Genomic DNA, 13,952 nt, shown 5'->3' with positions numbered 1-13,952 from the left:
ATCAATTACAAGACTTATGTAAACGATTACAGGTTTTAAAAATTTGAATTAAAACATTTTCAACTGCTGGTAATCGATTACCAGAGAGCAAATCTCAATTTGAAATGATAGAATTCTTTGGTCAAACCTTTTGTCTTTCAATTTGGAATCTTCTTCCTATGATTCTAGAGATCAAATTGATCATATATCTTGATTTCTTGTCTCGAATAAAACTTGGAAGCACTTGATCCTTTGGCATCATTAAGACATCAAAACATCTTGCTTCTACATAGGAGTCATTTGACTTAATCCATCAACTGAAAGATCCTTCAACTATTTCTCGTCCTTGGAAAATTCTTTTTGCAAGAATCAACTGCTTCTTTCATTCTTCCTCACTACGAGGTCGTGAAAACAAGACAACACTTGGTACCTCTAAGCCCTACACTGGGGCAACGAAAGGCACCATGCAAAAACCTCAAGCGAACCTAGGGGCAGATTAGCAGTTCTCACCCAATAGGTTCCCTCCTACAAGGTCATGACGAAAGGCAACGATTGGTACCTCAAAGCCTTACACTGGGGCAATGAGGGGCACCGTGCATGAGCCTCAAGTGAACATAGGGGCCGATCAAAAGTTCACACCCGTCGATGTTTTTAAACAAGAAAAAAAAGGGAGACAAGCCCTGGAATTTCAATAGATTGATTAAGCATCAAACGGCTCCATTCCCGTCACTCCAAAACGGTCAAGTGACTAAATCAAACAGAACATACACTCTGAGGGAGTTCCCGGAGAGATTTGCAAAAAGATAGGATGAGGTTGCATGAATTATCACCTCTTTCAAAAGGACAGTCAATCTGTGTTTTCCAAAAAAATTAAATCAAAATCAAAATCACAAAATAGGGAAAGAATGTCATGAACATTGTACAACTTTCCATTACATTGCATTGTTTCATATGAAGTCCGCATTTACCAAATTTCACGACAAAGGTTGCATGCATCTGCATCCCTAAAAATCATGTTAACTGCATAGATTTCCTACATCTAATGTCCAAATCTTGTGGATTTGGGATGACCGGCCCTCTCGATGAGTCGATCTCTTGCTTTCTCATAAGGGTGGACCTTGGGTACTAGTTACCCTCACCGTTGAGAGGACTACACGTCCTCGCCTTGAGAGGACTACACGTCCTCACCATCAGAGGGCTGCACGCCCTCACCATCAGAGGACTACATGTCCTCGCCTTGAGAGGGCTACACGCCCTCACCTTGGGTACAAGTTACCCTCACCGTTGAGAGGACTACACGTCCTCGCCTTGAGAGGACTACACGTCCTCACCACCAGAGGGCTGCACGCCCTCACCTCCAGAGGATTGCACGTCCTCGCCTTGAGAGGGCTACCCGCCCTCACCTTGGGTACTAGTTACCCTCACCGTTGAGAGGACTACACGTCCTCGCTTTTAGAGGACTACACATCCTCGCCAACAGAGGGCTGCACGCCCTCACCTTCAGAGGACCACATGTCCTCGCCTTGAGAGGGCTACACGCCCTCACCTTGGGTACTAGTTACCCTCACCGTTGAAAGGACTACACGTCCTCGCCTTGAGAGGACTACACGTCCTCACCACCAGAGGGCTGCACGCCCTCACCTCCAGAGGACTATAAGTCCTCGCCTTGAGAGGGCTACACGCCCTCACCTTGGGTACTAGTTACCCTCACCGTTGAGAGGACTACACGTCCTCGCTTTTAGAGGACTACACATCCTCGCCAACAGTGGGCTGCACGCCCTCACCTCCAGAGGACTACATGTCCTCGCCTTGAGAGGGCTACACGCCCTCACCTTGGGTACTAGTTACCCTCACCGTTGTGAGGACTACACGTCCTCGCCTTGGGAGGACTACATGTCCTCGCCAACAGAGGGCTGCACGCCCTCACCTTCAGAGGACTACATGTCCTCGCCTTGAGAGGGCTACACGCCCTCACCTTGGGTACTAGTTACCCTCACCGTTGAGAGGACTACACGTCCTCGCCTTGAGAGGACTACACGTCCTCACCATCAGAGGGCTGCACGCCCTCACCTCCAGAGGACTACATGTCCTCGCCTTGAGAGGGCTACACGCCCTCACCTTGGGTACTAGTTACCCTCACCTTCAGAGGACTACACGTCCTCGCCATCAGAGGACTACATGTTCCCCATTTTCAAAGGGGGGCATGCCCTCACCTTCAGAGGATTGCACGTCCTTGCCATCATAGGACTACACTCCCTCGCCTTCGAAAGGCGACACGTCCTGAACTTCAGAGGGCTACACGCCCTCGCCTTTAGAGGACTACGCGTCCTCACTTTCAGTGGGCTCCATATCCACACCTTAAGATAATTTAAGGTCCTCTGTCCTTAAATGCTTAACCGAGACTTGCACTCCCGGTTAAGGGACCAGTAGTTTCCTTTTAACGGTTCCTGGGCCACCCCCTGATATTGGAGGAGGGCCAACTGTGCGAGCACAACCAGAGAGGGAGGCTATTACACTGCTACTATGCATACCGGGGTAAGATTTCACCCGTGCTGCTGCAAAGAGACGAGTGCGGATCATGCGCACCAACATGACCACTCTTACATAGATATAGATGACATTGCTACTTAGCAATATTCTGCCCAGCGACCGCAATGCCAATCTCCCCCTGCAAAAGTATCAGTTGGTCTGTGTCGTCCCGACATGGGTAAGTATGCATATGGTTCAACTGATTTCTGATACCATTTATTTGTTTGCAGGGATCGCACCCAAGAGACACCCAGTGGACCCGGAAAAGTCCAACAGGGCCCTGGGGTTTCCAGCTCTGGTTACGGGCCTCTATCAGTCCTACAGGGTGCCCGTACCCCCCCGGCAAGGTTATGTCATCATAGGTAAGTATGCACATCGCTCAACTGATTTCTGATTTCATCAATTGTTTGCAGGGATCGCACCTGGAAGACACCCAGTGGACCCGAAGAAGTCCAACAGGGTCTTGGAGTTGTCAAGCTCTAATTACGGGTCTCTGTCAGTTCTACAGAGTACCTGTAACCTCCAGCAAGGGCATCAGGCCCCCTACTGATCGAGTTTTCATCAAGAAGTACTGCGTCCCTAGGCAGGCGCAGGGCGAAACACCACAGCAACATTGGGATGGCCGGTAGCGGGCAATAGACACACCGCCACCACCTCTAGAGTTCACCTCAGCTCATCCGCAAAAAGGTTAGAGCGTTGCCTACGACACATGGCCGACCAGCAGGCTACCAAGTCCAAAGCCAAAGGTAAGCAAAGTACTAGGTCAGTGACTGACAAGTCATAACACGTCCAGCTAAAGACGTTAAAGAAGCGCTTCTAGGAGGCAACCTAGTACCTTTTGAATCTATGCTTGTTATTTGATCACTTTTTATATAGTAGGACGCACCTAGTTGCTCATGATCCTGGGGATTTAAATAAAACGAGCACAAGCTCGAAAGGTAGTCATACCTTACAAAATATATATATGTATGTTTAGGTAAAAAGATACCTTAGATATGCATGTATGTAACACAAAAATACTTCACAAAATATATATATGTATGCTTAGGTAGAAAGATACCTTAGATATGCATGTATGTAAACAAAAACACACTTCACAAAATGTATATATGTATGTTTAGGTAGAGAGATACCTTAGATATGCATGTATATAGCAAAAAGATACCTCCCAAAACATATATATGAATGTTTAGGTAGCAAGATACCTTGGATATGCATGTATTTAGCAAAAATACCTCACAAAAATATGCACATGTTTAGGTAGCAAAATACCTCATGAAAAAAAAAAGAAAAAGAAAAAGAAAAAAAAAACAAACAAGAAAAAGAAATAAACAAATGATAATGAAAAAAAAAGGAGAAAAAAGGAAAATAAGTTGTCAAGCTGAAAAACCAACATGCTTTTGAAAAGAGATGACTTCCAACTTTTCTTTGAAAAAAATTCACTGATCATAACTAGTTTTTGAAAAAATGTGTATACACCTGAAGGGTGAATGCTGTGAAGATTTTCCCAAACGCCCAAAATGGACTCGGATGAATGCACAAATTGATAAAAGAACATATTTTGGAAACGTTGGGTTGACTAAAATAGAGGAAATGAATCCTGAGCCCTAGAATCACATGACCATAAAAATTTGACACTTGAGTGTCCACATAGGTGCATGCATGACCAGTTTTGCATAAAGTTTCCAAATCATCATTTTTGCATTTGTGTCATGGAAATAATGTGGGGCATCCCTTTTATCCTTGAACCAAACCAAACCCTGACATGTATCATGTCTAGCCATTCTACAAGCCTTGAGCCAAAATCCTGACTCACCATAAACCTTACCCTCGGAAGCAAAAAAAAGGAAGGAAAGGAAATTTCCAATCAAAGAGAAAGCAAAAAAGGAAGGAAAGGAAATTCCCAATCAAAGAGTGGGAGAAAGAGAAAAAAGAAAAGAAAGGAAATTCCCAATCAAAGAGTGGGAGAAAGAAAAAAAGAAAAGAAAGAAAATTCCCAACCAAAGAATGGGAGAAAGTAAAAAAGAAGGAAGCTCCTGGTCAAAAGAAACCAGAAGAAATGTGCAGAGAGGTCTTTGGACCGGACAATATCTGAACAATACAGAATTGTCACCAAATGAACAAAAAAAAAAAGAAGGAAAGGAAACCACGACCTAAAATGGTCTTCTCCCTTTGATTACCAACCAAAATCCCGTGCGCTAGCGACTTTTTTTTCCTCGCCCCGCACTAAACAAAAAAAACAGAAAAAGAAAAAGCCAGAAAAATCAAAAGCCAAAAACACACAAAAGCCGAAAAAAAAAACCACCAAAAGAACCCATTCCCAAGGGAAGCCCTATTGATCCATGATCACGCATGTAATTTTTGATTTGATAGGAAATAATTTGCAAAGTCAAGTCATGACATATCTATGGTCTGGAATTAGGATGAAACACTTACCTGTGCGAGATTGATACACTTTGAGTGATTTTCTTCTATTTTTGTCGAACCCAGTGTTTCCTCTAAATGGTCATTTAGAAACGAAATGCTAACATCCAAGATCTCATTTATGGTTATGGGGGATCCCATCAGCAGACTCTCCTTCCCTGGTAGGCGCATTGTTTGTCACTCAAAAAAAGCATATGCTGCTCTAAACAGTTGGAATATTTGTCTCTTTGCTAAAGCATGTTTGCATTTTTTTTAGTGGAGAAAACACCGAGACTTCTTCAAGTCTCACAAGTTATCCAGAACTACGTAGGTCTGAGTTCCTCATTGGAGGATACGTAGGAGCAAGAGCCTCGCTTTTGTCGACCACACCGCCTTTTGTCGCCATGACTCAAGAGCTGGTAGCCCGCGGAGACACCTTACGGTTATCCGCACCTCGTCATTCAGTGACCCCAAGTGTGATTCACGAGCAGAGACCAATATGGTCATCTGCGCCCTTTCCGGAGATGTCAGCATTTTCCGATGGAGACTTTTTCAAGTCTCACAAGTTATCCAGAACTACGTAGGTCTGAGTTTCTCATTGGAGGATACGTAGGAGCAAGAGCTTTGCTTTTGTCGGCCGCCCCATAATCTTTGTCATACTGACCCTGAGGTCATGTGACGTGCACCCTTGTATCATCCAGAGGCGGCGGGCCCGATGATACGCGGAGATACCTTACGGTTATCCGCACCCTTTTGTCATCCAGAGGCGGCGGGCCCGATGACAAGCAGAGACCAAGTTTGGTCATTCTGCACCCTTGTATCATCCAGAGGCGGCGGGCCCGATGATACGCGGAGATACCTTACGGTTATTCGCACCCTTTTGTCATCCAGAGGCGGCGGGCCCGATGACAAGCAGAGACCAAGTTTGGTCATTCTGCACCCTTGTATCATCCAGAGGCGGCGGGCCCGATGATACGCGGAGATACCTTACGGTTATCCGCACCCTTTTGTCATCCAAAGGCGGCGGGCCCGATGACAAGCAGAGACCAAATTTGGTCATTCTGCACCCTTGTATCATCCAGAGGCGGCGGGCCCGATGATACGCGGAGATACCTTACGGTTATCCGCATCCTTTTGTCATCCAGAGGCGGCGGGCCTGATGACAAGCAGAGACCAAATTTGGTCATTCTGCACCCTTGTATCATCCAGAGGCGGCGGGCCCGATGATACGCAGAGATACCTTACGGTTATCCGCACCCTTTTGTCATCCAGAGGCGGTGGGCCCGATGACAAGCAGAGACCAAATTTGGTCATTCTGCACCCTTGTATCATCCAGAGGCGGCGGGCCCGATGATACGCGGAGGTACCTTACGGTTATCCGCACCCTTTTGTCATCCAGAGGCGGCGGGCCCGATGACAAGCAGAGACCAAGTTTGGTCATTCTGCACCCTTGTATCATCCAGAGGCGGCGGGCCCGATGATACGCGGAGATACCTTACGGTTATTCGCACCCTTTTGTCATCCAGAGGCGGCGGGCCCGATGACAAGCAGAGACCAAGTTTGGTCATTCTGCACCCTTGTATCATCCAGAGGCGGCGGGCCCGATGATACGCGGAGATCCTTACGGTTATCCGCACCCTTTTGTCATCCAGAGGCGGCGGGCCCGATGACAAGCAGAGACCAAGTTTGGTCATTCTGCACCCTTGTATCATCCAGAGGTGGCGGGCCCGATGATACGCGGAGATACCTTACGGTTATTCGCACCCTTTTGTCATCCAGAGGCGGCGGGCCCGATGACAAGCAGAGACCAAGTTTGGTCATTCTGCACCCTTGTATCATCCAGAGGCGGCGGGCCCGATGATACGCGGAAATACCCGAGTGGTTATCCGTATAAACATTCTTTTGCTATCTGTAAGACAGAACGCTTGATAGCATGCAGAGGCTGACATAGTCTTCTGCACCTTTTGTTCCTCCGGGAACAACAAGTCTTTTACATGCGGAAATTTCATGGTCGCCCGCGACTCTCGTCAACCGAGAGAAGCCAAATTAGTGTCATACACTAATTTTCGGGGACCTTTGCTTGATGACATGCGACCATTCTTTGGTCCTTGTGAGATGCTTGGCATCCATCATTAGGCAATTTGTGAAATTCTAGGAACGACAAGTCATGGTCACCCGCGACTTTCGTCAACCGAGAGGAGCGAAATTAGTGTCATACACTGATTTTCGGGGACCTTTGCTTGATGACATGCGACCATTCTTTGGTCCTTGTGAGGTGCTTGGCACCCATCATTAGGCAATTTGTGAAATTTTGGGAACAACAAGTCATTTGCATGTGGAGATTTTATGGTCCCCCGCGACTCTCGCCAAATCGAGAGGAACGAAATTAGTGTCTTATCTTTACTTTCCTTTTATCTCCAATAAAAGACAAGTAAAGAGGGGCAACTGTCATACCCTAATTTCGTCCGGGGACCTTTGCTCGATGACGTGCGACCATTCTTTGGTCCTCGTGAGGTGCTTGGCACCCATCATTAGGCAATTTGTGAAATTTCAGGACATGCCGAAAAACCAAAAAAATATTGATGCACAATCCGTAAGTTTCCGTGACACACCGGAAATCAAATGGAAGCATCATTGCATAATTAAGTGAGGTTCCGTAACATTCCGTAAGTCAAAAAGGGGATGATTATGTAATCCGCAAGGTTCCGTAACATTACGGAAAGAAAACAAGTATCGTTACGAAATTCGTAAGTTTCCGTAACTTTACGAAAAAAGAATCACCAAAAAACAGCAGAGGGGGGTGTACTTAGTAAAAATGGGGGTGCAAATAGCACCCAGGCCCACTTGGGCCCTCTGGAATATTCCTCCAGAAGGCGGTTGCTTCTGGAGGAAGCAACCCTGCTCGCCTGGGCGAGCTGAGCTCGCCTGGGCGAGCTGGGCGGCAACCACCTCCCCTATTTTGCTATAAATAGGGGAGGAAGGCAGGAAGGAAGGGGTTCAGCCCCTTAGGCACTTCTCTCTCTTTCGAATTTGCTTGGAAAAATTGTTTCCGTGAAGAAAATCTAAGCCGAGGCGCTTCCGAAACGTTTCCGTAACGTTTTCCGTGAGGAATCTCGCAAAGGTTTCAACCGTTCTTCGACGTTCTTCATTCGTTCTTCATCGTTCTTCGATCTTCAACGGGTAAGTACCTCGAACCAAGCTTTTCGATTCATTCTATGTACCCGTAGTGGTCCACATTGTGTTTCGTGCATTTTTATTCTCGTTTTGTTTACTTTTTATACCCCCTGTTGACGTGCTTAAGCCATTTTACTTAAGTCATTTCTCGCTTAACTTAAAAATAAAATAAATTTCCACCGAACGTTTGAATTGTATTATCCATTAACTTCGGTTAAAATAAATTCCGACCGTTCGGTCGTGCCGTAACCACGTTGGAAATCAAAAAGAGGTAAAAAATAATAAAATAAACAAAATATCTTTGAATAAAATAAAACAAAAAAAATCAATCAGACGTTTTTCTTTGGAAGTTTCCTTGAATGAATTGATTAATAACCAAAGTGAAACTAAGACTAAAATAGACTCACAAATCAAGTTTTGTCCGAAAATCACTAAAAACCGTTTTTAGGTCCAACGCCTTAAACGGTCCTCTTTGCTTTTATCGGTTAACATGGACCGTTCAAAAGCATAAAATCAACATGTAACTTTACCGCTTTTGCAAGAACTACGTAGGTCTGATTTCCTCATCGCAATTGAGGATACGTAGGAGCAAAAGCCCCGCTTTTGTCGACCACCCCAAGAGATCGTTAATGGTCCAATGCCTTAACGTTTCTCTCCTTTCAAAAAACAAGAGGTCGTTAATGGTCCAACGCCTTAACGTTTCTCTCCTTTCAAAAAACAAGAGGTCGTTAATGGTCCAACGCCTTAACGTTTCTCTCCTTTCAAAATCAAAAGACCGTTTAATGGTCCAACACCTTAAATGACCTTTTGTTCAATAAAAACATATTTTACAAAAAAGACAAAAACAAACTTAACCAAACACTTTGTTCCAAAAGAACTACGTAGGTCTGATTTTCTCATCCCAAATTGAGGAATACGTAGGAGCAAAGGGAAACACCCTTGTCGACCACAAAAAGAGAAAATATAAAAAGGGTATAAAGGATATGGAGACATAAAAAGGGAACATAAAAAATCAAAGTCATGTTTGCACATTCGATTAAAGGCTGCCGTCCCTTGGGGCGGACGTATGGGGTGCTAATACCTTCCCCGTGCGTAAATACAACTCCCGAACCTTTCACTTAAAAGTTCGTAGATCGCGTCTTTTCCGGTTTTTCCGACGTTTTCCTCAAATAAACGTTGGTGGCGACTCCGCGCGTATTCCTTTCGTGGAACACGCATCCCGCGAGTCACGCTTCGCCCTCCCGCCGAAGGGTAGGTTGCGACAGGGTCCACTAGGTGTCTTGCGGGCACAATCCCTGCAAACAATAGATGACATCAGAAATCAGTTGGGGGAGGTGCATACTTACCTATGCCACGACGACATGAACTTGTTGGGGGGAACGGGTGCCCTGTAGGGCCGACAGAGGCCCGTAACTAGAGCTGGAAACCCCAGGGCCCTGTTGGACTTCTTCAGGTCCACTGGGTGTCTTTGTGGGTGCGATCCCTGCAAACAATAGATGGTATCAAAAATCAGTTGAACCATATGCATACTTACCCATGTCGGGACGACACAGACCAACTGATACTTTTGTAGGGGGAGATTGGCATTGCGGTCGCTGGGCAGAATGTTGCTAAGTAGCAATGTCATCTATATTTGTGTAAGAGTGGTCATGTTGGTGCGCATGATCTGCACTCGTCTCTTTGCAGCGGCACGGGTGAAATCTTGCCCCGGTATGCATAGTAGCTGTGTGATAGCCTCCCTCTCTGGTTGTGCTCGCACAGTTGGCTGTCCTCCAATATCAGGGGGTGGCCCAGGAACCGTTAAAAGGAAACTACTGGTCCCTTAACCGGGAGTGCAAGTCTTGGTTAAGCATTTAAGGATAGAGGACCTTAAATTCTCTTAAGGTGCGGATGTGGAGCACACTGAAAATGAGGACACGTAGCCCTCTAAAGGTGAGGGCGTGCAACCCTCTCAAGGCGAGGATGTATAGTCCTCTGGAGGTGAGGGCGTGTAGTCCTCTCAAGGTGAGGGCATGCAGCCCTCTGTTGGCGAGGACGTGTAGTCCTCTAAAGGTGAAGGCGTGTAGCCCTCTGTTGGCGAGGACGTGTAGTCCTCTAAAGGTGAGGGCGTGTAGCCCTACAAAGGTGAGGACATGTAGTCCTTTGAAGGTGAGGGTAACTAGTACCCAAGGCGAGGGCGAGTAGCCCTCTCAAGGCGAGGACGTGTAGTCCTCTGGAGGTGAGGGCGTGCAGCCCTCTGATGGTGAGGACACGTAGTCTTCTCAAGGCGAGGACGTGTAGTCCTCTGGAGGTGAGGGCGTGCAGCCCTCTGATGGTGAGGACATGTAGTCCTCTCAAGGCGAGGATGTATAGTCCTCTCAAGGTGAGGGCATGTAGCCCTACGAAGGTGAGGACATGTAGTCCTCTGAAGGTGAGGGTAACTAGTACCCAAGGCGAGGGCGAGTAGCCCTCTCAAGGCGAGGACGTGTAGTCCTCTGGAGGTGAGGGCGTGCAGCCCTCTGATGGTGAGGACATGTAGTCCTCTCAAGGCGAGGACGTGTAGTCCTCTCAAGGCGAGGACGTGTAGTCCTCTCAAGGCGAGGACGTGTAGTCCTCTCAAGGTGAGGACGTGGAGTCCTCTGAAGGCGAGGATGTGTAGTCCTCTAAAGGTGAGGGCGTGCAGCCCTCTGTTGGCGAGGACGTGTAGTCCTCTAAAGGTGAGGGCGTGTAGCCCTACATTGGCGAGGACGTGTAGTCCTCTCAAGGTGAGGGCGTGCAGTCCTCTGATGGCGAGGGCGTGTAACCCTCTGAAGGTGAGGACATGCAGTCCTCTGATGGCGAGGGCGTGTAGCCCTCTGAAGGTGAGGACACGCAGTCCTCTGATGGCGAGGGCGTGTAGCCCTCTGAAGGTGAGGACATGCAGTCCTCTGATGGCGAGGGCGTGTAGCCCTCTAAAGGTGAGGACATGCAGTCCTTTGATGGCGAGGGCGTGTAGCCCTCTGAAGGTGAGGACGTGTGGTCCTCTAAAGGTGAGGGCGTGTAGCCCTACGAAGGTGAGGACATGCAGTCCTCTGAAGGTGAGGACATGCAGTCCTCTGATGGCTAGGGCGTGTAGCCCTCTGAAGGTGAGGACATGCAGTCCTCTGATGGCGAGGGCGTGTAGCCCTCTGAAGGTGAGGACATGCAGTCCTCTGAAGGCGAGCCAATAGGTATAAGTACCAAAGGACTTTAACCTTACAAGAAAGCAAGAGGTTGACTCTTTGAGAGGGCCTCTCATCTATTCACTTATTACCTAATATGAACACGATGATTTTTTTGGGGATGCAAATGTGTGCAACCTTGATCTTGAAATGCAGTAAATGCAGGCCTTGTATGCAATAATGCAATGTTATGGAAAATTGTACAATGTTCATGACATTCTTTCCCTATTTTGTGATTTTGATTTTGATTTGATTTTTTTTGGAAAACACAAATTGACTGTCCTTTTGAAAGAGGTGATAGTCCATGCAACCTTATCCTATCTTTTGCAAATCTCTCCGAGAACTCCCTCAGAGTGTGTGTTTTGTTTGATTTAGTCATTTGACCATTTTGGAGTGACGGAAATGGAGTCGTTTGATGTTTAATCAATCCATTGAAATCCTAGGGTTTGTCCCCCTTTTTTGTTGAAAACATCGATGGGTGAGAACTTTTGATCGGCCCCTATGTTCACTTGAGGCTCATGCACGGTGCCCCTCATTGCCACAGTGTAAGGCTTTGAGGTACCAATTGTTATCTTTCGTCATGACCTTGTAGCTAGGAACCTATTGGGTGAGAACTTCTAATCTGCCCCTAGGTTCGCTTGAGGTTTTTGCATGGTGCCTTTCGTTGCCCCAGTGTAGGGCTTAGAGGTACCAATTGTTGTCTTGTTTTCACAACCTTGTAGTGAGGAAGAATGAAAGAAGTAGTTGATTTTTTCAAAAAGAATTTTCCAAGGACGAGAAATAGTTGAAGAATTTTTTTCAATTGATGGATTAAGTCAAATGACTCCTATGCAGAAGCAAGATGTCTTGATGATGCCAAAGGATCAAGTGCTTCTAAGTTTTATTCAAGACAAGAATCCAAGAAAATCAAGATATATGATCAAGTTGATCTCTAGAATCTTAGGAAGAAGTTTCCAAACAAACAAAAGGTTTGACCAAAGAATTCTATCATTTCAAATTGAGATTTGCTCTCTGGTAATCGATTACTAGCAGTTGAAAATGTTTTAATTCAAATTTTTAAAACCTGTAATCGATTACACAAGTCTTGTAATTGATTACTAGAGGGGATTTTCAGAATATAATTCCCAAGAGTCACACCTATTCAAATTTTTATGAATGACCATCAAAGGTGACTTGGGAACACAAACTTAAAGGGAGTTTTCATTGCCCAAAAAGTTTTATCCTCTTAAAAGATTAAGAGTTTTTCTGAACTAAAATGTTTTATCCTCTCAAAAGATTCCTTGGTCAACCACTTGCATATTTAATAAGGAATTTTGATTGATCTTCATTGTACAAGCTATCTCTTTTAAGAGAGATCTCTTCTTCTCTTCTTCTTATTTCTGAAAAGGGATTAAGAGACCGTGGGTCTCTTGTTGTAGAGGATTCTTGAACACGAGGGAAGGGTTGTCCCTATGTGCATTGTTAATCCGAAAAGAGAGAGTGAAAGTTTAATTGGGGAATAATATTCGTATCTTAATTCAATCCCCTCTTCTTCTTAAGGTAACTGAGGCCATTTGTCCAACATCCTATTCTTGATAACTCACTTCTCTCTAAAAAGACAAAATGAGGTCACATGAACGTCTATATTTTTACTTGAAAACACAGTCAATTAAATGCCCTTTTTATTTTTTTATTTTGAAACTTATTTTTTTGTTTTGAAACTTATTTGTTTTGAACTTTGCTCGTTGTTTCACGGCACCCCCACCAACGTGCAAGACCAGTAATCTCTGATTGAATAGTCTTAGAAGTCAACACTCAGGAGCGCAGGTCGCTTGAGCAAACAGACCAATGGCTTGCACCCACATTCCGGTGAAAGTTGAATAAGCAAACATGCGTTTGTGAGAGGATGAGGGACAAAGATATCAACTTTATCCATTTCATTTAACATTGTAACTGTGGTTTACAATAATGGCATAAACTTGGAAATCCTGATGAGTCATTAGAGACACCTAACAACAGCCTTCAAAATTGCCCCATGTGTGGCATCTCTTGTCAATGTCAGGATTTACACGCGATTCTCCTCAAATTTCAGCCAGCCCGCATCAATTAAACCTTGCACCTTACGCTTCAGAGCCCTACAATGCTCAATGGAACGCCCCGGGGCTTCTCCGTGACAAGCACACGTTGCGTTTTGAGTCGTATTCTCAGAGAAATGGAGGTTGATGAACCTTGGCTAGGGTTATGGCTACCATTGAATTATCAAGTAGGTATGGGAGCAAGTCAGCATAGGACACTGGAATTGGGGTGAATTCTACAGGCTTTCTCGCTGCAAAATTCATTTCTTGGTTGGTGTTTTTGGTTTTGCTAAAGGTGGTCTTCGTCATTGGAAGTGCGGTAGACAGGCTTTGTGGTTGATTTAGGGATGGCCTTTGTGGATAACTGGGTGGTGGGTAAGGAGGAGGTTTGTTATTGGCTGAGTAATGACATTGTTGGGTTGGTGGGAAACTTGGCCGTATAGGAATGGCAGTCACAGCATGGGTTTCTCCCTCTTTCTCACCCTCTTCATTTGCCCCAATTTTCTCAGTCGTCCTAGTAGGATGATCAAATTTGCCTCTTTTTGGTCCCACATCGATCCTTTCACTGGCGAAGACCAAATCCGCAAAGCTTTGAGGGTGCGTAGCCCACCATCTTTTCATAGTAGAGTACCGA

The sequence above is a fragment of the Glycine max genome, chromosome 6 (assembly GCF_000004515.6).
Source record: "Glycine max cultivar Williams 82 chromosome 6, Glycine_max_v4.0, whole genome shotgun sequence".
NCBI lineage: Eukaryota > Viridiplantae > Streptophyta > Magnoliopsida > Fabales > Fabaceae > Glycine > Glycine max.
Note: the sequence above shows the minus strand (reverse complement) of the source record.